General features: G+C 44.6%; 1 protein-coding gene across 6 annotated transcripts in view; it reads left to right on the forward strand.

The window, feature by feature from the left end:
• Positions 1-24864, forward strand: part of PNKP (polynucleotide kinase 3'-phosphatase) — a 166229-nt gene that overhangs the window by 88983 nt on the left and 52382 nt on the right. The window lies entirely within an intron of this gene.

Genomic DNA, 24864 nt, shown 5'->3' on the forward strand with positions numbered 1-24864 from the left:
TCACCCCTTCTATGAGCCTCGACCAGAGGGTGGTTGTTACTCACAAACACTCGTCGCTAGCTGTTCCATTGTCTGCCGATTCCCACTCTGCTGTTTTTGTCTCATAATCACCAAACAAGAACAGTACACATTTCCTGTAATTATCTCTCATTAATCAGGATAAATTTGGAACAGCCCTTAAACTAACACCAAGCAGATCAATTTTTATATTTAGGTTGAGGTTTCACACAAACTGGTTAACCAAATAATACAGAATTATTATTATTATTATTATTATTTTTCAAAAGCACTTTGCACAATTGCCCAATGCACAATTTGCACAATTGCACTTTGCACAAAAGCACAATACTCGCAAAACGTCCGCCAATGGGAAGTAAAGGGAGGGAAAAGGAGCGGGAGGAAGAGACAGGGTGCTGGAATGGACATGAGGGACAATGAGGGACAGTGAGGGAGTGTTGGTATGCAATTTTTATCCAATCGCCATCTTTCACAGTAATTCTGGACCGGCATGAGGCGGGATTGTCTGTCATGAATTTATTTGTTGATCGAACGAGTTTTAATTTGTCTAAATCCGACCAGTCGTTTCCAAAGATATAAGCCTTTTTGTCGCAATACCATAAATTGGAATGAGGTAAAAATATATATATATAAATATAATTCCCTTTCCCGGTTCCCTGTCGCTCGCCGAGCGCCGAGCAAGTCGCTCGCTCGTCGAGCAAGTCGAGTGCTTTGAACAAGTGCAAAAAAAAAAAAGAAGTACTTTATACGTGTACGGGTGGGTAAACGAGTGTACCGGCCTTACACGTCCTGGAAGCAAATGGTCGCAAGGTGCACGCTTGCTCCGTTTGCTCCCAGGTCACAGTAAGACCCTTAATGACCAGCGCAAAAATACGTATTTACAGAAATCATTTAGAGAAAAAAAACACGAATAAATTGCTACAGTCGTTTAACACGTTTCATCCTTGTATTTCCTATGGACAATCGCCAGTCCCACACACCACATCCTCCATCTTCAGAATTCATATTTCATAATGGACAGATCCCCAAGAGGTCATGCTCACCTTGACCCTTGACGACGTCCACTCGAAATTCCAGCGGTGCCTCCAGATTGTTGGAGAATTTGTAGCTGAGAGACTCACAGGACTCCAATGACTGGACACAGGTTTACAAAAGGTCTGGTTTATTAACTGGTTATTCACTTCATTCCATTTACCAAATAATACCGCATAATATAATGGATCAGCTTAACTCTTTTCGCATGGTCCTTCTCGTTCGGCTGATGTTCCTCTGCCACTCCCGTTGGTCAGAGCTTCTGGTAGCAGGTCCTGTCGACTCCACGTTTGCTCTCGTTTATATGGACAAACTGGACTTAATCCCCTCTCCGCTAATGCCCTGAGGTCATGCATGTACCAAGTCCTGGTATCAGCTCGCTCCCCTCCTGTTGTGAGTTCCGTTTACCAAACGATAGGGGGGTGCTTCAGCCAGGGGCTGTGACCAGGTGGACAAGAGATCATCATGTTCGGGCGCATTCCTGACTCATTTACAAACTCGTCTTTCACAGAGTTTGCATGTAAAATGTATCTGCTTTGTTACCAGGTTAATTAATAAGTTACCAGTGCCAATTAATAAGTTACACTGATTACACTTCCACAACCCTCTGGTACAATGAAGAATTCATAGTGGATTCTATGATGGTGAGCTGCCCAGGCCCTGATGCAGCAAAGCTGCCCCAAACCATAATATTTCCACCACCATGCTTTACAGTTGGTGTCAGGTTCTTGTGCTCAAATGCTGTCTTTGGTTTTCGCCAAACATGTCTTCTGGTACTGTGGCCAAATGGCTCTACATTTGACTCATCTGTCCAGAGCACATTGCTCCAGAAGTGCTGGTCTTTGCCTAGGTTTTACATTGGCAAACTTTAGTCTTGCCCTGATGTTCTTTCTGGACAGCAACGGTTTCCTCCTGGCACACCTCCCATGTAGATCAAATTTGTGCAGCCTCTTTCTAATGGTAGACTCGTGCACTTTGACATCAACAATGGCAAGAGCTACCTGTCGGTCCCGTGATGACATTCTGGGGTTCTTCGAGACTTCTTTCAGCATCTTGAGGTCTGCTCTCTGGCTGAACTTGCTGGGGCGGCCTGGCCTGAACAAGTTGGCAGTTGTTTGGAATCTTCTCCACTTGTAGATGATCTTCCAGACAGTCAAATGATTGATTTCAAATTGTTTGGAGATCTTTTTAAATCCCTTCCCAGACTCGTAGGCATCTATAACATTCTTTCTGAAGGCCTCAGAGAGCTCTTTTGATCTCGGCATGGTGACGCCGCACACTTCAACAACAAAGAGCAAACCAAACTAAACGTCTGAGGTTTAAATAAGACAGGTTCCTCCAAGATCCTCTCTAACAATGTTCTAATCATTTGCACCTGAGCTGGTGCACCTGATTCAAATTTTAGGTATTTGAAGTCGTGATAAATGTAGGGGTGTATTTACTTTTTCCACATGCGAAATTTGCATTTATGTTTATTTAAATTACTAGGGCATGCCCGTACTATATCTATATCTAAAATTAAATCCCCCCCTCTATTTACATGAAATGGTTTGGTCCATGAAATGTTTTGGTCCATTCGCAACGCCAAAGCGAACGGCGAACGGCTTGCGAGTACAGTGACAATCCCCCCGGGGTTTTAATTAGTTTTAAAACATCGTTTAACGCCAACATAGCGCCAACATAGTTTGCAAACGTGAAATAAATGAATACGCTCTCAAATGTGCCATCCGAGGCAGAGTGTGTCCGCCACGTTCGGCACACGCGATAGCTCGCTGCTCTCTGATTGGTTGAATCGTTTTTTGGACATAGCTCGGTAAGTAATTGTCCGATTAATATGAAACCTTGAAAAGGCACATCCTCGGGTCCCCAGCAATATACCTGGCAATTTGCAAGTATATCGGACCCGTGGTTGTCGAGAAACAGCGGTCACAGACAAACAAACGTACAAACAAACACACAGAGATTACTGGAATTATAGATAGATACAATGGACTACAAAATGTGAATGTTTCATGATATTTGTTATATTATATCACCTTTATCTCTCAATATTGTTGAAATGAAGATCAAATAGCTGTATGTTGAAATATGTTGAAAAAGTCAAAACTTTACATGGGGTGTACTTACTTTTTCACGTGACTGTATATATATATATATATATATTGTTACAGACGCGGCTTTTAGATGTTATATTGACCGAGCGGTGGTGTATTTAACCGCGTCCGAACAGTTACTCCCCGATTAAAACCCGATTTCACCCGACGTTGACCAGATCGCCCCACGGATATTCAATCGGGAAATCTCTAAAGCGATCGCAAGAGAATGAAAAAGAAGAAGAAGAATACGGAGGAAGAACAGATTTATTATACACACACAAGCAAAGGATGGAAGAAACAGTGACACAGCGAATCCTTAACTTACACTATTCGTTTTTACTTAGCCCCAAGACAACGAGCAGGACAGGACGTTCACACTTACACAGGGGTGGTTCAAGCAGGTAAGGCTTGAGATGGAGGCAAGGTCGGGAGGCCGCCGGTCGCAATTCCTCGCGGTTTTGGCGGGAAACCCTCCGTCGCGTATCCACTGCGGGAGACGCCACGCGCTGGTTCGGCACACCTGCTCCTCTTCTTGGGGCGGGGCCGTCTCCCTCCTTTCAGCGCGTCTCTCCAAAGCTGGTCTCCTTGCCGAGTACCTCTCCTCTTTGGCTTGGAGCGTTTCGCATCTCACCGCCTCTCTTTGGTGCAGCCTCGTTGCTCCTCTCCAGCTCCAGCTCATCTCCAGTCATCTCTCATCTGCTAAAGCAGTCCCTTGCAGTCGCTTTTATTACCTCCAGCGAAATCAAGCCGCCGACTCCGAGGGCACGCCTACCGGGTCACTCACCACGGTGTTGATTGGCTGTTAGGGCTGGTTCACTCCTTCCCTCTTCTGACGAGGTGGAGACACGCCTTTCTTCTCCAACCTTACCTCGTGGCCAATGGTGGTTGAAGAGAAAAACCGACCAAAATGCGGAAGGCAAATGGAAGGGAGGTTTTGGGGAAATTGGAAGGGCCTACGCTTATTTTGTTTGATACAATGCAAAGTCAATCTAGTGGGAAAACACATACTTAGCCTACATGGAATAAGGAAATACACTAATTAAAAGATATATCGTGACCTGCGTGTATATTCCATGCAATTAACTAGGACGCTGACTGCGACCATTATTTACATTAACAGGGTGGTACCGTACGTTTGTAACGTCCACATTGTAACGTTTTCACATTCGTTACACTTCCTCCAAAATTGTTACACTTCTCAAAAACCGTTACACTTCTCAAATTCGTTACACACTTCTCAAAATCGTTACACACTTCTCAAAATCGTTACACTGCACCCCCCTTTCTTCAGGTCCGTCCTCGGACCTATTAAACTTTAACTTAGTGTGGCACGTAGGTGTAATTCCCTCTACAATTAACCTGACCCTGAGTGTGACAATTTTAAAACACAAATAAGTATGTCCCCCTATTGCATTGCATCCTGTCTAAGACTCAAGCCCACAGCTAACCGAATTACGGGATTATTCTCAAACTATACATTTACGGTGGGGAGCATTATTTACAATGACGTGATTTCTTATTTACAACGCAACCCAGGACCTGTGTTTTTCTTTTTTTTTTTCTTTTTAGGGAACAAGAAAAAGAAATTCCTGTTGGGAGGGAGGAGACAGCACGCATTGCATTGATGCACCAGTACCAGTACCACCAAAGCACCCAAAAGCACCAAACACCACAAAGCACCGAAAAGCACCAACCAGTGCGCAGTCACCATGGCTCATAATAAACACAACAAAAGAACTGGTGGTGGTCTTCTCTTTCTCTGCTGGGCCGATGTTCTTCCCGACGTCTTCTGGCTTCATGCGGCCTATTTGGACATAATAAAAAGCACAACTTGTGTCCATTTTTATTTAGGGCCTCAGGGGCCAACTAAGGGTGGTCCATCTGTTTGGCAGAGGTGCCACCTTACCGAGGTCCGCAAGCAAGATTCCCTGGCCACTATGGCCGGTTTCCAACAGAGGTGCCCTGCCCCAGAACCTGGGGTCCATCAAGTGGTACTTGGCCGCAGAACAGCGGTCCATAAAGTGGTACATCAACGCAATGCATGCTGGTTCTGGGAATCTCGGGCGCACAATGGCCACCTCACGCACGCTCCCATCGGCACCCAATGGCGCACAGGTCATGTGGGAGACAAAAGAAAGACAATTGAGCGAGGGGTAAGGTCACAAGGGTACACGTCAATAAGGCAATGCAAGGTGAAATGCGTAAGGAGGCCGAAGTGAGAAAGCTCGTCCCTACCGTACGTCACCCCCCTGTCACCTACCCTACCCTTGTTCTCACCCCATATGTACAAAAATCTACACATTTACAAATTCGTCACTACTGTCACGTCTTCCCCATATTTCCCCTATACCAAATTCGTCCCCACAATCCCTTTACTTCAAAATTTGCCATCACCAAATTCATCATCAATCCTCATAAGGAGGCAGAGATGGAACATCAAAGCACAATGTCACACCCACGTCATGATGCGTCTCACAATCCAAACATTTGCATCATAAAAAATAATCAAAACATGGCATGGTGTGGAGTACCTGTCACCTCAGGTGAGTGGATGCAGATGGTGCGAGGAGATCCTTCATCCTAACTATCCTCTAAATGACTTTAACACACTTTACACTACCCGGGGTCTTTCCCTGCCAATCCATTGGCCAACTTACACTATGGGTTCTAATAACCAATTCCCATTGGCCAAACTGTGGTGCTCCTCAATTTGGGGTCTCACTCCCCCGATTCATCTCCCGGTGCTCTAGCACAATTTCTGGGCTGCGACGTGTACCTCTCCCAACAGGTCTACCCACCTGCACACCTCCACCACTGTAGTTGCCACCCGAGCTTACCTAGCTCCTCACCCTAACCTAACTACCTGGGGACAGCCCCTCTCCTGGCTCTGTCACCCCATGGTGCCCTCTGGCACTGGGCTACCCGGGTCCGTCCTCCGGATCCTCGGGCCCCATCCACAACAACTACTACCGGCTCCCAGAGCCCACCTGCGGCCTCACCTGGCCGACATCCTTACAGTGGTGGAGTGCCCAAACCAACTACACACACTAACAGGCTACACGCCCAGCCATTTCCACAACACCAACGCACCCATCCACATACCATTCTGTCACCCGCACCACAGATGCCAATATCCAACCACAATTTACCTGTACCCTCTACCTAACACTTCACTACCCGCCCCGGGTATCCGTGATGGGGGTCCACTCTTCCCCCATTCACACCTTCGCACCATCCACTCCACTCCACAATTTCCACCATACCCACTCCACGACCATCCATTGGCCAATACTCCATACCATTTATTCCATACACCTGTCCTCCATTCACCTGTCGTTGCACACCTGTGCAATCTCACCTGGTGCCACCTGCACCCTCCTCCTCTTTCTGGACCAGTTGGTCAACGCAACACACATCACCATCACTCACTCATACACTGCTCCACACACCTGTTCAGTTGCACACCTGTGCAATCACACCTGTTCCATTCTCACCTGTTCAATCCTCACACACACGGCATCATCTCAGCTAACTTCTCCCCTCTGAAACTTGCGCTTCCCAGTCGTCCCTTTAAACTATTGCGCTCCCACGTCATTATAATCCACACTAATCTACCTGCGTCCCCACTACAGGTATCAGTCACTAACTAAACTTAACGTTACCTAATGTCAATCTCTTCTAGATCCCTATCATTATCCAAGCCCTCCCTGGCTCGGTTGTCATAGCCACCCCATAAACTATTGCGCATTTGCCCCCACTCTGTGAGGGATGGTGGATTTGCCATCCCACCACATCGGGGGTCTCTCACTATCAATTTTGTTCGTCCAGATTCCACAAGTCAAAAATTTTCTATTTACTGCCAATTCTATTCACTTTTCTAAATTTTGTATCAAATCACTACTATCACTATCACCATCACCCGTCTACTTATTAGGTCCTCTCGGTGCGCCAATTCACATCTACAGCCCGGCTTCGTACAGCCGAGCAATGAACGCGGGTTCTTTTGTGCCAGCGGCTGGATACGTCCCGCATTCGGGGCAGGGACGGGGGCTTACCCGGGCCGAGATCCCATGCACCACCTCGGCGTGGAGCCATCCAATGTCCCGATCTCGACCTGCCGGCACGTCTCAATAGAAAGTGGTCGCCATGACGACCCTTCCTATCGGGCTGCCCGCTCCGCCTAGTGGAGCCCGGACGCGGCCGCTCCACGCGAGGCCCAGCGTGGATCGCGCACGGCGGTCCTTTCGAACCCGCCGTGGCTCGGATCTCCGCTGGTTCTCGCGGCACGCGAAGCCCGGCACGCACCGAGGGCCCGATCCGGCTAAAAGTCGACCTAACCTTTAACCCGGTTACCGTCGACGCTTCACCTGCAGGCTTACATGCATACGCTACCTCTTTCTTGCTCATACATGCAGCCGTTCCCATTCTCCTCGTACCTTTTCTTTCACACCTCGGTACACTCACTCCGCTCACCGACTTGGTCACACACCTGACCACCGAACACTTTGGCACACATTCGTCGCTCGCACACCTCACTAACACACCTCTTCGCGCCCCCTCCTCGGTCACTTCCTCTGTGACAATCACAGGTGTGCTCTCATTCGCACACCCATCCACGTGCCTCACTACCAACTCAAATGTGCCTTCCCACACACGCTCTACCATCCCAGGTGTGCTTCCTTCCATTCCAGGTGTACATCCTCGCTCACCTGTCACAACCAACTCACGCTCCGTTTCACTCTCACTACTCTCACCTCCACTCTCGGTCGCGCACTCACCCTTACTCTCGACAGCACACTCTTTCCTCATGCACCCGTCCGTTACACACCTTTCTCGCGCGTCCTCCCGCGCACACTTTTTCGTTACTTCCTCCGTAACACTCACCACACCGCGCTTCCCTGTGCTCCCTCGCACACGCGCTTCGACCAACTCACTCTTGACGGCACACTCACTCCTCGGCGTGCACTTTTTCCTCACACACCCCATGGTCGGACATTCTCGCACACCTCTTTTTTCGCACACCAGACCTGTCGCACACTTCACCAACGGCCTCTCACGAACACCCGGATCCAAACCAATCCCCAAGCCGACTGAAGCTTTCCTCACATCATATACATTGCCACTCACCTCCGTACTTCGTCTCACCTCCTCTGCCACCTGCAAACTTTTTATTTGGTTAGTGAGCATCACATCATGATTTGAACACAGACCTTGTACATATTCCATGACTTCCTCCTTTATCTCCCTCTTAGTTTCTGTCCGTCCCTTCTTAATTTCACTCACCTCTTCTCCCACTTCCTCTAATTTTTGTTTAACCTCTTTTATTTCTCGGTGTGTCTCCTCAAGTTCGTCCTCTAAGGCTACCGTGACCGTTTCTACGTGCGTCCTTACCTCCCGGTCCTTCGTCTCCATTGCTTCTGTCACCTCTTCCACCCTCATTGTCAGTTCCTCCCGTACCATCTGACATTGCCTCTGCGTCGCTATTAATTCGTTTTTAATTTCTTTTTGTGTCGCCTTTAACCCTCCTAGTACCGCAGTGTTCTTTTGAACCTGCTCCACTAACTTAGTTTGTCCCTCTGTCAGCTGCTCCACCTCCTCCGTCAGATCTTCTATTCCCCCTTGTAACTTAGCCGTATTATTCCTCACTTCTTTCTCGATACGCTTTTCGCCTCGCTTTACCTCCTCGCGTAGCCCCGAGACCTCCTCACTCACCCCTCGTCGTATTTCCTCCATCTGGTTCCCCATCTGTTCGATTTCCCGGGCGGATTGTTCCCCTATTTCCCGCAATTTGTCCTCCATCCTATTTTCTAACCCCATTAACCCATTTTTCACCCCCTCTAACTGATTCTCCTGGGCAGCCATTCTGTTTTCCACCCCCGTTAACCCATGTTTCACCCCTTCTATCCCATTGTCTAACCCCTCAAATTTCTTGTCTAATCCCTCAAATTTCTTTTCTAATCCCTCACCGGTACCCCTCGCTTCGTCCCTCATTACCCCCATTTGGCCCTCCAATCGCTCACCCTGAGCATCCATCCGGTTCCCCATTACCCCCATTTGGTTTCCCATTACCCCCATTTGCCCCATAATTCTGCTTTCCATTTTTTCACTATCAGCCCTCCTTCTGTTTTCTATTCGTTCCATAATGTCGTTTTCTCTCTGCATTTCCACCATGAATTGGGCCATGAAGGCTTGCATTTGGGCCGCGCTCATTGGTTCCGCGACCGTGGCCCCCTCAACCACGTGCGCGAGGGCGCCATTCTGTGCGTCTGAAACCTCCGCAACCACATTGCTATTTTTCGCCTCCTCCCTATCCTCCATATACATTTCCCCGAAGTCCTGGGTCGATTCCACCCTGTCTATTTCTCCCACCGACTTCCGATCGCCTTGATTGTCCATGGCGCGATCTCAAAATTCGGGTTTTGTTTTATAAAACAAAATAAATTTCGGCAGCTCGTAATTTTGACCAAAAATTTTTTTTTCTAGATGTTTTAAAAATTTGGTTCGGGACCCGAATTCCACTCCCAGACACCAATTGTTACTCTAATAGTACAATTGGTGTTCCAAAATTTGGGCCTAACAAATTTAGTCCCAGGTTCGAATCCAACTCCTCGACACCAATTGTTACAGACGCGGCTTTTAGATGTTATATTGACCGAGCGGTGGTGTATTTAACCGCGTCCGAACAGTTACTCCCCGATTAAAACCCGATTTCACCCGACGTTGACCAGATCGCCCCACGGATATTCAATCGGGAAATCTCTAAAGCGATCGCAAGAGAATGAAAAAGAAGAAGAAGAATACGGAGGAAGAACAGATTTATTATACACACACAAGCAAAGGATGGAAGAAACAGTGACACAGCGAATCCTTAACTTACACTATTCGTTTTTACTTAGCCCCAAGACAACGAGCAGGACAGGACGTTCACACTTACACAGGGGTGGTTCAAGCAGGTAAGGCTTGAGATGGAGGCAAGGTCGGGAGGCCGCCGGTCGCAATTCCTCGCGGTTTTGGCGGGAAACCCTCCGTCGCGTATCCACTGCGGGAGACGCCACGCGCTGGTTCGGCACACCTGCTCCTCTTCTTGGGGCGGGGCCGTCTCCCTCCTTTCAGCGCGTCTCTCCAAAGCTGGTCTCCTTGCCGAGTACCTCTCCTCTTTGGCTTGGAGCGTTTCGCATCTCACCGCCTCTCTTTGGTGCAGCCTCGTTGCTCCTCTCCAGCTCCAGCTCATCTCCAGTCATCTCTCATCTGCTAAAGCAGTCCCTTGCAGTCGCTTTTATTACCTCCAGCGAAATCAAGCCGCCGACTCCGAGGGCACGCCTACCGGGTCACTCACCACGGTGTTGATTGGCTGTTAGGGCTGGTTCACTCCTTCCCTCTTCTGACGAGGTGGAGACACGCCTTTCTTCTCCAACCTTACCTCGTGGCCAATGGTGGTTGAAGAGAAAAACCGACCAAAATGCGGAAGGCAAATGGAAGGGAGGTTTTGGGGAAATTGGAAGGGCCTACGCTTATTTTGTTTGATACAATGCAAAGTCAATCTAGTGGGAAAACACATACTTAGCCTACATGGAATAAGGAAATACACTAATTAAAAGATATATCGTGACCTGCGTGTATATTCCATGCAATTAACTAGGACGCTGACTGCGACCATTATTTACATTAACAGGGTGGTACCGTACGTTTGTAACGTTCACATTGTAACGTTTTCACATTCGTTACACTTCCTCCAAAATTGTTACACTTCTCAAAAACCGTTACACTTCTCAAATTCGTTACACACTTCTCAAAATCGTTACACACTTCTCAAAATCGTTACAATATATATATATATATATATAATAGTAGACAACTGCATCTCCTTCCTCTCTTTCTTCCAACGCAAAATTGACAACATCTACAACAGCTTGACCACCGCCGCACCCGCTCCCCCTCCAACCACCTGCCCCCCCTTGTCCTGCCATCCCCTGTCTCGGTTCTCCCCAATCTCTCCTACTGACCTCTCTGAACTCCTCATAGGAATGAAAACTGCCACCTGCACTCTTGACCCCATCCCCTCCAGCTTTGTCAAAGCCTCCCTCCCTGCTCTCTCTCCACTTATCATTGCAACAATAAACTCCTCCCTGTCTACAGGCATCGTCCCACCTTCCCTCAAAATTGCTGCTGTTACCCCCATTCTAAAAAAACCTGGTCTAAACCCTGACACCCTAAACAACTTCAGACCCATCTCCAACCTACCCTTTCTGTCAAAAGTTTTGGAACGCGCTGTAGCCACTCAACTCAAACATCATCTCTCTGCCAATAACTTGTATGAAACATTCCAATCCGGATTCCGCTCCAACCACAGTACTGAAACTGCTCTCCTCAAAATCACCAACGACCTTCTCCTCTCCTCTGACGCTGGCAACCTCAACATTCTCGTCCTCCTCGACCTCAGCGCTGCCTTTGACACCATCGATCACACTATCCTCCTCACCCGACTTGAATCCACCTTTAACGTCACCGGCACTGCCCTCTCTTGGATTAAATCATACCTCTCTGACAGATGCCAGTTCATCTCCATCAATAACTGCAAATCCCCCACTGCTCCCCTCCCCCAAGGTGTCCCCCAAGGTTCAGTTCTTGGCCCCCTCCTCTTCATCCTTTACCTGTCCCCGCTCGGTCACTTAATCCGCCGTCATGGTCTCCAATTCCACTGCTTCGCTGATGACATCCAGCTTTTCATCTCCACCAAGTCCGTCTCCACCGACACCCACTCTATCCTGACAAACTGCATCACTGAAATAAAATCCTGGCTTCAAATCAACTTCCTCAAGCTTAACTGTGATAAATCTGAAATAATCATCATTGGCCCAAAAACGCTCACAAAATCCACCCATAACTTTGCCCTCAACATCGACGGTATCCCAGTATCCACCTCCCCTCACATCCGGAATCTTGGCGTCATCTTTGACCAAACCCTTTCCTTCGACAAATACACTAAACAGATCACAAAGTCAGCCTTCTTTCACCTGAAAAACATTGCCCGTCTCCGCTCATCCCTCTCCTCCACGGCTGCAGAAACCCTCATCCACGCCTTCATCACCTCCCGTCTGGACTACTGCAATAGCCTCCTCTATGGTTCACCCTCAAAAATCACCAATAAACTCCAATACATTCAGAACTCCGCTGCCCGTCTACTCACTCATTCCCGGACCCGTGACCACATCACCCCCGTCCTTTACAAGCTTCACTGGCTCCCCATCCCCCAGAGAATCCAGTACAAAATCCTCCTCTTGACATACAAAGCCCTCCATAACCTGGCCCCATCCTACCTGGCTGACCTCCTCTCCAGACACACTCCCACCCGCAACCTCCGCTCTGCTGGTACCAACCTCCTGACCCCCTCCATCCGGACCAAATTCAGATCCTGGGGGGACAGGGCCTTCTCCATCGCTGCTCCAACCCTCTGGAACTCACTACCTCACACCATCAGAGACTCCTCCTCACTCACCACATTCAAAACATCACTAAAGACCCACCTGTTCAACGCTGCATTCAACATTCAACCCACAGCATTTAACCCCTGACTATCTCTTCTCCTTCTCCCTCCTTTTGCTTTAAATATTTCCCTATTGATTCTTGTCTTGTCTTTTTGATTCTTGTCTTATATATATGCCGTATATCGCTGCTGTTTGTTTTCTTGATTCTTGTCTTTTTGCAATTGTTGTTTTCATGTATTGTTATGCATTATGTTTTCCACTCTGTCAAAGCGCCTTTGGGCTTCTGGAAAAGCGCTATACAAAATAAATGAATTATTATTATTATTATTATATATATATATATATATATATATATATATATATATATATATATATATATATATATATATATATATATATATACGTATATATATATATATATATATATATATATATATATATATATATATATATATATATATATATATATATATACACATATCGTAGAATTCCTAATCCCTACGACTACACTCCAACAAAGAAAACTCCAACTTGTTTCTCACACAATGTTTATTAAAAACTGTAGAGGGTTGTCACATAAACGTACTAATTCAAGATATTGACTAACTAATGAAACTAACTAACTTAACGACGCGTCGTTCTGCCGGTCGTGGCAAAGGCTCCACAGCGTCTTCTTCTGTTGCGCAGATCTCCTCAGTTGCTTGGCCAGCAATCTATATAGCAAAGGCTTCTTTCCTTATAAGAGCATGGAATGTAGAATTCCGCACAGGGCCTTTCAGACCAGATAGTGAGACACTTGTAAACCTCTGGTTTCTATCTTGAAAAGTCCTAAAAGCTTTTTGGACAGCTGTTACCATTTAAAATGGTGGCACTTCATTATCTTTCCTCAATAGGTCATTCCCTCATGACCTGCCCAGAATAGGAATGCACTTAGCTTTTTTCCTCCAGGTTTCATTTTTTACAGAGTTACACAGAAAAACACATTCTGGAAAAGAAGGATATGAGAACAAATATATTTGTATACTTCCACAGGGTGTACTTACTTTTTCACGTGACTGTATATATATATATATAATGGTATCTGTAATCTGGTTCTCCAACCTAATGAGCGGACAACATGACGTCATCGCCATGCACGTCCGCCTTGCCTGCAAAGTTCCAGAGGAACCATCTAGCAGTGCGTCATTACGGATTATAAATACAGATACTGTCACAAGTGCATGCAAAACTCACAGTTACCGACCTGGTTTCGCCCTTGTTGGGGCTTCATCAGGGCAACGCAGTGAGGCTTTCCATACACTTGTAACTCTGTGACCCTTTCGGTTTTTATATCAGTCACTATGCGACCTTCATATCATCAGTGGAGAACCGCCAGCAAGGTGTCCCATACAGCTGCTGCTGCACCTTGCTGGGAGCGATACGCACCGCCTGCCACGCGGTGACGTTATCTCTGGTATCCACTCATCATATGGAGTCGACCTGGTTGCGGTTGGGAGTTACTAATAATGGTATCTGTAATCTGGTTCTCCAACCTAATGAGCGGACAACATGACGTCATTGCCATGCACGTCCGCCTTGCCTGCAAAGTTCCAGAGGAACCATGGGGACCAAGTGATGTGGCTGTCAAGGGCGAAAGGGCGAAACCAGGTCGGTAACTGTGAGTTTTGCATGCACTTGTGACAGTATCTGTATTTATAATCTGTAATGACGCACTGCTAGATGGTTCCTCTGGACGACGCGTCACTGCATCAGCGCCACTGCATCAGTCCTCCGGTAAGTTCTCTCATCAAGCTCGCCGTATATCTCATCAGTCCTTTTGCAACGCACGTTTCCCAGTCAGTCCTTTACAATGCTAATCGTATGACGCAGTTCTCCAAGTCCTCCGAAAGGGCTTTGCGTTCGCGCTTATATAAGCCAACCAAGCGATCACTCCGCGAGCCCCAAAGCCACGCCTGTCGGCGATGTCACTTCAGCCCTGGTTGGTTGGTTATCGCTTACCAGCCATGCCCTGATGGTGGGTTGACGTGACCACACCTTCTTCCTGGCGTTCCGCCCCCTTTTTCCGGTTTTACCTCGTGGCTTATGGCGGCGTTTGGACGGAAGCCCAGCGAGGCTGCGAACGCTGCTGGCAGAGGCGCGTAACAATTTGGGAGGGCCATGGGCAGACTGGAGGGCGCGTAATGGCGTCGCTTGGAGAGGGAGGCTTTGCAAAATGAACAGAATGGGCCTACTTCTTATTTGATTGACACAATGCAGATTCAACTGTTGGAAACACGGCCTTATCGAAACACATACGAATGAAATAACTGAAGTCCTATGGTGGCCTACGTGTTGCTTGTGGCCTAACTATGGGGTGCAACCTTTAACCGTTTAATAATGTCATATTTACAAGTGTGGGTTCTCAAAACCGCAACACTAAATATATATATATATATATATATATACATATATATATATATATATATATATATATATATATATATATGTATGTATGTATGTATGTATGTATGTATGTATGTATGTATATATATATATATATATATATATATATATATATATATATATATATATATACTAGCGCTCGCCTCACCAAGCGTCGATACTGAGGAACAGGCTTATTTTAGCTGAGGCTAATGACTGTACCTGAGTTGCTGTGTTGTCATGATTTTCACCAATCATAATACAAAAATTACTTTGCACAAATGTATTTGTTGTGTTTGTGATATTACGTTTTTATAGGCAATTTAGGTTGAAGATTTAGGTTGAATGTTTTTTTTTTCTTCAAGAAAGAACCCCTCAGCACATACATAGGGGAGGGGTAGGTGCAGACTGGAAGTTTGGGACGATTACACCTCACCACCATGTAATTCAAAACACCTCACCACCAAGTAATTCAAAACACTGCACCCCCACGTAATTCAAAACACCTCACCACCACGTAATTCAAAATACCTCACCACCAAGTAATTCAAAACACCTCACCACCATAAAACACGTAATAAAACACCTCACCACCACGAAATTAAAAACACCTCACCACCACGAAATTGAAAACACCTCACAGCCATCAAGCACGTAATAAAATCACCTCACAGCCATAAAACACGTAATAAAAACACCTCACCACAAAGAAATTAAAAACACCTCACAGCCATAAAACACGTAATAAAAACACCTCACAGCCATAAAACACGTAATAAAAACACCTCACAGCCATAAAACACGTAATAAAAACACCTCACCACCACAAAATTAAAAACACCTCACAGCCATAAAACACGTAATAAAAACACCTCACAGCCATAAAACATAATAAAAACACCTCACCACCACAAAATTAAAAACACCTCACAGCCATAAAACACGTAATAAAAACACCTCACAGCCATAAAACACGTAATAAAAACACCTCACCACCACAAAATTAAAAACACCTCACAGCCATAAAACACTTAATAAAAACACCTCACAGCCATAAAACACGTAATAAAAACACCTCACAGCCATAAAACACGTAATAAAAACACCTCACAGCCATAAAACACGTAATAAAAACACCTCACCACCACAAAATTAAAAACACCTCACAGCCATAAAACACGTAATAAAAACACCTCACAGCCATAAAACATAATAAAAACACCTCACCACCACAAAATTAAAAACACCTCACAGCCATAAAACACGTAATAAAAACACCTCACAGCCATAAAACACGTAATAAAAACACCTCACCACCACAAAATTAAAAACACCTCACAGCCATAAAACACTTAATAAAAACACCTCACCACCACAAAATCAAAAATACCTCACATCCATAAAACACGTAATAAAAACACCTCACAGCCATAAAACACGTAATAAAAACACCTCACAGCCACGAAATTAAAAACACCTCACCACCACGTCATTTAAAAACACCTCACCACCAAGTAATTCAAAACACCTCACCACCACATAATTCAAAACACCTCATCACCAACTAATTCAAAACACCTCACCACCACCTCATTAAAAACCACCATGTAATTATAAATACCTCACCACCACGTAATTCAAAACACCTCACCACCATACAACAACAACAACATGCATTTTAAGGCCATGTTCCCTGCTAGAGCGGGGGTTAGCCTTGCGGTCCCCATGACAATATTCTCCATTTCGCCCTATTTTCTGCATCTCTCCTTGTTAACCCCCTTGCCCGCATTTCTTCTTCCACCATCTTTAGCCAAGTCTTTCTCGGTCTTCCCCATCCTCTACTTCCTTCTACATTAACTTCCATCACTCTTCTCAACCAGTCACTTTCATCCTTCCTCAATACATGACCAAACCATCTCAACCTGTTCCTCTTCACAGCATCGATCACAGGCAATATTCCCATCATCTTTCGCAATTCATCATTTGTCTTCCTCTCTCTCAACGATACTCCGCACATCCATCGAACCATTCGCATTTCCACCCTTTCCAGCCTTCGTTGCTGCTCTACGTTCATTACCCATGTCTCGCTCCCATAAATCATAAATCACCACCATGTGATTTAAAAACACCTCACCACCATGTGATTTAAAAACACCTCACCACCATGTGATTTAAAAACACCTCACCACCATGTGATTTAAAAACACCTCACCACCATGTGATTTAAAAACACCTCACCACCATGTGATATTAAAACACCTCACCACCACGTCATTTAAAAACACCTCACCACCACATAATTCAAAATACCTCACCACCACGTGATTCAAAACCACCACCACAACGTTATTAAAAACACTTCACAACCACGGAAACAAAAGTTTGAGGGAGTCGTTAAGTGACAACACAGACACTGCCCAGATGTGTCGATATATAGATAAATGACTGTGCCCGAGTTGCCGTTTTGTCATGGTTTAAACCAATCATAATTAAAACAATTATTTTGCACAAATGTATTTGTAATATACGTGATATCACATTTTATAAACAATTGAAGTAGAAAAAAAAAAAATTCCCCAAAAAATTCCGAAAAAAAAAAGAATTGCAATTAAAAAAAAATTCATACCCTTAGGACATACCGACGGGAGAGATATGTGCATACCAGAAGTTTGGTACGATTTCACCAAAGTTTGAGAAAGTAGTTCAGTGACAACACAGGACAGGACAGACGCTGCACAAATATATATATGTATGTATGTATGTATATATATAAATTGTCCGAACAGTAGAAAAACTTAAGTTGAATGCTTTGGCAATTTCACATTTTCTTGTGTAAATATGGAGAAGGGGTGAATGACTTGGGCAAATAAAGCCTTGCTTAAAGTAAATTTGCTTCCTTATAAGAATCGCTAATTTCTTTAAATTTTCAGATTTTACTCCAGATTTGGTCCGCAAAATCTGATCGTCAAAACCGAAGACAGATTTTGATTACATACTTGTTGAAGGCTCTAGTCACGGACTATATCGTCTTCATTGAGGCCAGTCTTTCGACTATTCTCGCTTTCTTCACTTTTCTATCAATGCAGTTCTTTTCTTTAAGTTTTTGAGAAGTAAAAATAATTAGCTTTTTGAAAAGGGAAGGCTCATAAGTGTTTGGAAAGACATGAGAGGGCAAAGAGTTCTAGAGTTTGGCAGTGTAGGGGAAGAAAGAACATCATAATGGCCCACCCTTGAGTTGCCAATGGCCACACAATAATCACGTGATGTAGTGGCTTGTCGTGTATTCCGTGGTATTAGTCCATGATAGGCCATCATGAAAAATCGCTTCAGAATATAATGCATTAAATCGCTCCAAGCTCCCAATTTGAAAACTATAGCACCTACTAAAGCGATGTACGTTCAGCAATTTGTAGGTATGAAGATCGATAATTCCATGATATGAGTGAAGAAAGTGAAAAAATACATTTTCAGTGCTTTTTTATACAGATGCCATTGCAGTTTATACCAAGTCGAGGCATTGTTGAGCAGGCCAAAACAAGATGGTGGCTCAAGACCCCTGCGAGGTGACAGTAGGCTGACCAAGATGGAGTGCCGCTGTTTTTTTAAATGAGCACCCCATTAATTATCTTCAAAAGGGATGTTTTCATTTACCCAAATACCAAGTTTTAATTCATGCACTCGCTTGGAGTTCCCTTCGTATGCATGCAAATTTGGTGCCGCTAGGTTTCATGGTTTTGGAGTTATGGTGGAGACACACTGACACACATGCATACTGGCACACACGCATACTGGCACACACACATGCTGGCACACACTCATACTGGCACACACGCATACTGGCACACACGCATACTGGCACACACACAATCTGACACGCACACACTCACTGACACACGCACACACTCACTGACATACGCACACACTCACTGACACACGCACACACTCACTGACACATGCACACACTCACTGACACATGCACACACTCACTGACACATGCACACACTCACTGACACACATGCACACTCACTGACACACATACACACTCACTGACACACACCACCACACACACACCGCCACACATACACCGCCACACATACACCGCCACAAACGCACACCGATAAACACACACACAAACACTTTCTCTTTTCTTCTTATTATAGCTCCATAAGCACCAAGCCTTTTTGCGAAATGTGAACGTACAGACCAATTAATGCTTGATCTGGGGTGCAAATGTTGTGGAATGTATAATTTTTCAAAATTAAAATTGGTAGGTTCCATGAGATAAGGTCTCACCCCTCTCCTATGCCAGCCCTGACCGATTACTCTGGTTAAAACGTCACAGACTGCCAATTTGATTGTGGGAAGAGAGTTAATAAAAGATAGAAGCTCTTGATGTCATTCTCTTCATTGGTTCATAACCACATTTGATTTGAAGCCACATTTCAAATCTGGCCTCCAAAGCCAGTCGCCGACTGGGCATCCTCCGTCGTGCGAAGTCCTTCCTTGGCACACCTGAGCTCCTCACCACATACAAGGCTTTCATCCGCAGCTCAATGGAATACTGCTCTCCCCTCTGGGCTGGTGCTCCTGCCTCACACCTAGCTCGTCTTCACGCTGTTGAAACCAAAGCGTTCAGAATCATTGGAATCTCCCGCGATGAAGCTAACTCCAAGGGCCTTTCACTCACTCACCGCAGGCAGGTTGGTGGTCTTTCCGTCTTCTACCGACTCCTCTCTGGCCTTGCCCCCCCCCCCCCCAGCTCTCTCTGGGCTCTGTCCCCCAAATATTCCTACAGGTCGCACAAGATCTGCCTGCAACCCTCTTATGGTTAAACTGCCAAAATCAAGACTCTCTGCTCACCTTCACTCCTTCATTCCTCTTTTCTCCCGCCTCTGGAACAAACTCCCTCACTCTCTTCAATCCCACTCCACCCTCCAGGTCTTGAAAACAGCTGTTCACCACCATCTCTTATGTTCCCCCATCCAAAACCTTGATCTTTTCTACCCCCGCTAATTTCACCCGAAATCCACTTTTTTGAAATACCAACTTCTGTCCTGGAAGTCCTTGGTGTCCTTGTGTTTTATACTTCTCCCACCCGCCCCCCCCCCCCCCCCTTCCCACGCCTCCTCCCCCCAAGCCCTCTCCCTCCCACACATCTCCCTGCCCTCAAATGTTGTGTTTGTGTGCTTCCCCTTCTCTCCCCATCTTGTCCTCCGCTTCCTCTTTTTGTGTATCTTGTTTGTCTGGTTGATTTGTTTGTGAAATAAATGTTAGCTCTTTCACGAGCCTCGATTCAGTATACAAAAAAAAAAAAAAAAAAAATCTTTCTATATCTCTTCTGTGTTTCAAAGCCCATATTTCTTTGTGCAGAGACTTTGAGTGATGCTAAGTTCTCTTTGTGATGCATTATTGTTTTGAGTGAAACATTTCTTATATCTGTGCATGCCTGTGTGATCATAGAATTTGTACTGAATTTTAAAAAGCTAACTTTATCATTTATGGTGCCAGATTCAATTTGTGTAATGTTTATTAATGTTGTCAATCGCATGGGCTTATATATTGCTTGACTAATCCATGTGATTGGTTCAGGCCGAGAAGGTCTGTTGGCCCATCTGGGCTATCTATGGCACATCATTCCTTGGGGGAAATTCAGTCGTGCCAAGCACCCAGATTGCGACAATACTCCCCTAAATTTGCAACTCTCCCAATTTGCAATAAGGTGCCTCTTTCCTCTTTTATTGTGGAACTCTTCCAAATTGGCTCTTTAAACTTCAAAATAGCTTTGATTAACTCCACATCTTTTTTATCCTCAACCTATATGCACTTGGAGATGGCTTCCTTGAAAGATCTTTCAAAAGCTTTGTTTTGTTCGTTAAAAAACAGACTCGGTGGCATAATTGTTGGAGCGTCCGCTCTTGAGTCTGGGAGGTCAGTGGTTCAAACCATCACTGAGTCAAAACAAAGACCTAATTAAAACAAATTGATGCTCAGCATTTAATAGGATAGAGCACGGACAAAACAACATGGGGAAGGCAATGACAAACCACTCACTATAACCCGAGTTGAGAAACTGTGCTTCTGCAGCACACACACTCTACAGGTTATTTATTATATACATATACATATAGATATATGTATATGTATATATACATATATGTACAGTCACGTGAAAAAGTAAGTACACCCCATGTAAAGTTTTGACTTTTTCAACATATTTCAACATACAGCTATTTGATCTTCATTTCAACAATATTGACAGATAAAGGTGATATAATACAACAAATATCATGAAACATTTACATTTTGTACTCCATTGTATAATTTAAATAAACATAAATGCAAATTTCGCATGTGGAAAAAGTAAGTACACCCCTACATTTATCACTACTTCAAATACCTAAAATTAGAATCAGGTGCACCAGATTAGGTGCAAATGATTAGAACATCGTTAGAGAGGATCTTGGAGGAACCTGTCTTATTTAAACCTCAGACATTTAGTTTGGTTTGCTCTTTGTTGTTGAAGTGTGCGGCGTCACCATGCCTAGATCAAAAGAGCTCTCTGAGGCTTTCAGAAAGAAGGTTATAGATGCCTGCGAGTCTGGGAAGGGATTTAAAAAGATCTCCAAACAATTTGAAATCAATCATTTGACTGTCCAGAAGATCATCTACAAGTGGAGAAGATTCCAAACAACTGCCAACTTGTTCAGGCCAGGCCGCGCCAGCAAGTTCAGCCTGAGAGCAGACCGCAAGATGCTGAAATAAGTCTCTAAGAACCCCAGAATGTCATCACGGGACCTACATGTAGCTCTTGCCACTGTTGATGTCAAAGTGCACGAGTCTACCAGAAGAAAGAGGCTGCACAAATTTGATCTACATGGGAGGTGTGCCAGGAGGAAACCGTTGCTGTCCAGAAAGAACATCAGGGCAAGACTAAAGTTTGCCAATGAACACCGAGGCAAAGACCAGCACTTCTGGAACAATGTGCTCTGGACAGATGAGTCAAAGGTAGAGCTATTTGGCCACAGTACCAGAAGACATGTTTGGTGAAAACCAAAGACAGCATTTGACCACAATAACCTGATACCAACTGTAAAGCATGGTGGTGGAAATATTATGGTTTGGGGCAGCTTTGCTGCATCAGGGCCTGGGCAGCTCACCATCATAGAATCCACGATGAATTCTTCATTGTACCAGAGGGTGCTTGAGGATAATGTGAGGCCATCTGTCGGAAAGTTGAATCTCAACAGAAGATGGACCTTGCAACATGACAATAACCCTAAACATACCAGTAAATCCACCAAGGAATGGCTGAAAAGAAAGAAATGGAGGGTTCTGGAATGGCCAAGTCAAAGCCCGTCAAACTAAATCCCATTGAGATGTTGTGGGGGGATTTGAAACGAGCTGTGCATGCAAGAAACCCCTCAAACATCACACAGCTGAAAGAATTCTGCATGGAGGAGTGGGCAAAAATTTCTCCCAGTCGATGTCAGAGCCTGGTAGATAGTTATAAGAAACGCCTACTTGAGGTTGTTTCTGCCAAAGGGGGCAATACAACCTATTAGAGCCAAGGGTGTACTTACTTTTTCCACATGCGAAATTTGCATTTATGTATATTTAAATTATACAATGGGCTACAAAATGTAAATGTTTCATGATATTTGTTATATTATATCACCTTTATCTTTCAATATTGTTGAAATGAAGATCAAATATCTGTGTTGAAAAAGTCAAAACTTTACATGGGGTGTACTTACTTTTTCATGTGACTGTATATGTATATGTACTGTATATCGAGTATGGTACAGGTTATTTATTTTTATCAGGTTTATATTTTGTTAGTTTGTGAATTTTTGGTCCCATCTCCTGTAAAATGCCTTTTTGTCAAACTGCATGATTAATAAATTGGTCTATCTGATCAATTATATATTTCTTTACACACACACACACACACACACACACACACACACACACACACACACACACACACACACACACACACACACACACACACACGGTGGTCCAGAAACCCTGGGCACATTTTGAAGAACGATACCTGCAACAAACAACAAAGTTTATTATTGTTCTGTGGTGCAAAACAAAATAAACAAAATTACTCGTTAAACAGTCTATTCAGTCTAATATACATGAAACAGATCAGTTAAAATGTTCAAACTGTTTTCCTTCATTGTCTATGGACAGCTGCAGCCATGACGAAACACTGGCACACAGTTCTGCATGTTTCAGTCGTTAAGGCAGCAGTCTCATTACGGATGAATTGTTTCAAGTCTCCTCTGGTCATAGGATTCCTCGCATACACTTTGTGTGTGAGAAAACCCCCAAAGGAAGAAATCACAGGGTGTTAAATCACAAGACCACAGCGGCCATTCAACCGGACCACAACGGCCAATCCATTTGTCTATGAAGTTCAAATCAAGGGCCTGGCGTACACTGACAGCATAATGAGCAGGCGCACCATCATGCATGAACCACATTTGGCCATCATTGAGTGGAAATACATGCTGCTCCAACATTAGAAGGTAATTTGCAGCATTCACATTTTCTTTGAAAAATATTGGTCCAACAATGCCTCCAGAAGAGATTCCTGCCCAGACAGACACACTAGCTTGATACTGGACCTTGTGCTCAACAGTAAATTGTAGGTTGTCTCCTGCCCATATCACGCTGTTATGACGATTCACAGAACCAGATAAAGTAAACTTGGATTCATCTGACCACAAGATCCTGTTCTGCAAATCATTGTCCATATCCATTAACCCAAGCAATGTCTCACATGCCTCAATGCTCCTGTCAAAAACATCCTCAGATAGTTGGTGAATTAATCTGGGTATGTATGGCTTCGCATTAAGGTCTTTTAGTATTCTTCCAGTCGATGATCGGCTTATGTTGGTGACGTTTGATAAACGATGAGTTGATATTGGTGTGTTACTGTCGAGTTGTTGAATAACCGCGCTACTTTCCTCAGTTTGAACAGTACGAGGCTGACCTGGTGACTTTTTGGAAGAATGCTGCCGGTTTCATCAACTGCTTGTTTATTCTGCTGATGGGTCTTCTGTCAATTGCGTCGGCGCCACATTCTTTGACAAGTTGTCTGTGAACTTCAGCTGAATTTCCAGATACAGAATACAAGCGTACAGCGTTAATTTTTTGTCTCACGATATCCTCCGTCATATTAGGGCGTTTAACTCACAATTAACTTAACTAATGCAAAGACAAACGCGTGCAGCACAGTGAGCGAAGCTCACCCTGATCCATATCATGTGATGCACCTCACCCTGTTGCGTATCACATGATGCCTGTGCGTGTTGAAGCGGTCTCATGCATTTACGAGTAATTATGTTTTGTTTTGCACCAAAGAAAAATAATATACTGAGTTGTTTGTTGCAGGTATCGTTCTTCAAAATGTGCCCAGGGTTTCTGGACCACCCTGTAAATACAGTCATGGCAAAAAATATTGGCACCCTTGCACTTTTTTCAAATAATGCACCATTTATTCCAGAAAATTGTTGAAATTAAAAAATATTTTGGTATCCACAAATGTATTTATTTGGTTTGCAGTGGAGCAAAACAAAAAAAGCTGAAAAAATTAATAAATCCCAGCTTATTCCACACAGGAATCCTAAAATGGCTCGGACAATATTATTGGCACCTTTCAGAAGTTGTTAGAAATAATTAGATTTCAAGCAGGTGATTGTCATTTACTTTCGAAATGAACTCACCTGTGGTGAGTTGCAGGTGCCTGCAATATAACAATCCCTCATTCAACCAGTTTGAATGGAGAAAATGAGTCATTC

This window comes from Myxine glutinosa, chromosome 9 (genome assembly GCF_964187855.1).
Source record: "Myxine glutinosa chromosome 9, kmMyxGlut1.1, whole genome shotgun sequence".
Classification (NCBI taxonomy): Eukaryota; Metazoa; Chordata; class Myxini; order Myxiniformes; family Myxinidae; genus Myxine; species Myxine glutinosa.